Below are 3,417 nucleotides of genomic sequence, written 5' to 3' on the forward strand. Positions count from 1 at the left end.
GGGTCGGAACCGACTCGACGGCACTTAGCAACAACAACATGCCCTTTGTGGGTTTTTGTTTGTTTGTTTTTTTAAACTATTTTACTTAATTTTTGTGTGCAAAATCGGTCAGGTCTCTGACTGCAGAAATAACAAAATTGGAATAAATGCTTTGCACACACAAAAAAAGTTGACTGCAGGCCTCAGTAAATAATAATAGCAATTTCTGAGGACTGGGAAAATCATATATTTTTTGTGTTTTGCTTTTTCACTCTCCTGGAGTATAAGAAAACTTCCTTTGGAACAGTAGCTGGGTATGGACTGCAAAAAGGAATCCTCAGTTCTTGAAAGCTCATGAGCAGTTGTCTAAGGTGCAGTTATTGGTCTCTCCAAATGCAGAAGAAAGAAGAGTAATAGGAATTGAAGAGGTGTGGCACTGTGGGCTAATGCGTCAGACTGCAAAGTTGCTTGAACTGCAAGGTTGGTGGTTCAAGCTCACCAGCTGCTCCTTGGAAATCCTATACAGGGTCTCTATGGGTCAGAATCTACTCAACAGCACTTAACAACAACAACATAATCAATTAGTCCAGTGCACTAATGAAACATGTGAACATCAGTCTTCATAACTCTGAGACCAGAAGAACTAGATGGTGCCCAGCTATCACTACCAACTACTCTGAAAGGGATCAATTTAGAGGGTCCCGGATAGAGTGGGAGAAAATGTAGAACAAAACTCAAAATAAAACCAAATAAAAAGACCAGATTTACTTGTCAGAAAGAGACTGGAGGAACTTGAGACTATGGCCCTCGACAACGCTTCGGATCTACAACCCTTCAGGTCTGAAAAGGAACAACACATCCTCGTGGCCCAATTTTCAGCCAAGCAATAGGCAGATTTATAGTGGGGGCACCAACACTAACAAGCTATGCTCAATCATTCAGAATCAAAAGGGCAACATTTTCTGGGATACAGAGATTGAGACATGGTTGGAATGGAGAAATGGGGGTAATAATGTTAAGATGCTTGGCTGTCTTTTGGATCTTGGTTTTCCTTGCATTATATTACAAAATAGACACTGGGTGTTACAATGTTACAATACCTTCCGGTTCTTCCCTCTCCCCTCCCTCCAACTCCATTTTGTCTGTTTCCCCTGCCCTAAGCTACAAGGCTTTTGATAGGCCAGAGCTAAATCACCCCAGCAATGACCACTCCCTTCCTGTTGAACCTGTATAAATCCCCTCCCTTCCCGTTGACTCCCTCTTATTCTTCTTCCTCTCTTCCTTTCTGCCTCCTGCCTTTTCTCTCCGGCAGAGGTTACCTTCCTCACCCTGAATAAAAGTCTCTAGATGGGCTGTTTGGTGTGAGGTGTGGTTGATGAGCGGTGCCGGGGTTGTTTTTCCCCTTTCACTGGGGACTTTAGATCCAGAGAGGGAAAGTGACTGTGCTGAAGACTGGGGGGAGGGGAAGGGGGGAGTGTAGGGGGCAGGCTTGCAGGATATACTCTTTGGTTGGTTGATGATGCATGGAGGGGATTGTAACCATGGCAATGAAACGATATATGATAGAATGAATGTAAAACTAATGTTCTCCCATGTAAACTATCATATAATTCACAATAAAACATTTAAAAAAAAAATGGGGGGGACAACATTTTCCTAAGGACAAAGTTGAGAAGGGATAGGGAGGTGGGTGGGATGCAAATAGGACGGAAGGGGGTAACTGTTGTTACGGGAAGGGGAGGGTAAGCATTGAGATGAAACAAGTGTTTGATTTGTTGAATTTAAAGCTGAAGATCTGATCTGTAAACCTTCATTCAATTCATAATAAAAAGTTAATAAATTAATAAATAAATAAAAGAACCCTCAGTGTCCACATGAATTTTGGAAGGCAGTCTTGGTAGAAATAATTAGGGGAGGTAGCTGAGCAGACAGTTTTTGATTCTTTTCTTTAAATACAACTCCTGGGGAAGGAGACTAGAAGTCCCAGAGTTATTACATTGTAATAGTCAAATGTCCCAGTTTAAAAAGAAAAAAAAAAATACAAGACATACAAAGAAACAGGGAAGGTTGTCCCAATCAAAAGACCAAAATGAAGAATCAGAAATTGTCCCTAAGGAAGACCAGATAATGGGCAGATTGTTGCTAAGTGCCATCAAGTCAGTTCTGATGCAAAGCAACCCTGTGTAGGGTTTCTGAGGAGTGGCTGGTGGGTTTGAATGAATATCTTTACACTTAGCATTCTAATGCTTATCTATTGCATTATTCTAATGGAGTGCCACACCAGGTCGATTGTTGTTGCTAGGCGCCATTAAGTCGTCTCCAACTCATAGTGACCCTATGCACAACAGAACAAAACACTGCTTGGTTCAACACCATCCTCACTACTGTTATACCTGAGCCATTGCTGATGCCACTGTGCCAATCTGTCCCATTGGGGGTCTTCCTCTTTTTCACTGGCACTCTATTTTACCAAGCATGATGTCCTCCTCTAGGGACTGGTCCCTCCTGATAATATGTCCATAGTATGAGAGACGAAGTTTGACCATTCTGGCTTCCAACCTATTGGAAGAGATCCATATTTGTGCCCATTCCAAAGAGAGGTGACCCAATGGAATGCTGAAATCATCTAGCAATCCCATTAATATCGCATGCAAGTAAAAATTTGCTGAAGACAATTCAAAGGTGGTTCCAATAATGACAAGGAACTGTCAGAAATTCTAATTGGATTCAGAAAGTCATGTGGAACTAGGGATATCATTGCTGATGTCAGATGGATTTTGAATGAAAGCAGAGAATATCAAAAAGATGTTTACTTGTGCTTTATTGACAATGCAAAAGTTTTTGACTATATGGATCATGACAAACTATGGATGACATTGTAAAGAATGGGTATTCCAGAACACTTAATTATTCTCCTGAGGAACCTGTACACAGACCAAGAGGCAGTTTTGTTTGAACAGAACAAGGGTGTACTGAATGGTTTAAAATAGGGAAAGGTGTGTGCCAGGGTTGTGTCCTTTCACCATACTTACTCAATCTGTATGCTGAACAAATAATCTGATAAACTAGATTATATGAAGAAGGTAGCATCAGAATTGGAGGAAGACTCATTAACAGTCTGCCATATGCAGATGATATAACCTTGCTTGCTGAAAGCAAAGAGGACTTAAAATACTTACTGATGAATATCAAAGACCACAGCCTTTCAGCATGGGTTGTGCCTTAATGTAAATAAAACAAAAATCCTCACCACTGGACAAATAAATAACATCATGATAAATGGAGAAAAACTGATGTTGTCAAAGACTTCATTTTGCTTGGATCCTCTATCAACACTAATGGAAGCAGCAGTCAAGAAATCAAATGACATATTGCATTAGGCAAATCTACTGCGCAAGACCTTTTTAAAGTGTTGAAGAGCAAAGATGTCAGCTTGAG

The sequence above is a fragment of the Chrysochloris asiatica genome, unplaced genomic scaffold (assembly GCF_000296735.1).
Source record: "Chrysochloris asiatica unplaced genomic scaffold, ChrAsi1.0 scaffold00312, whole genome shotgun sequence".
NCBI lineage: Eukaryota > Metazoa > Chordata > Mammalia > Afrosoricida > Chrysochloridae > Chrysochloris > Chrysochloris asiatica.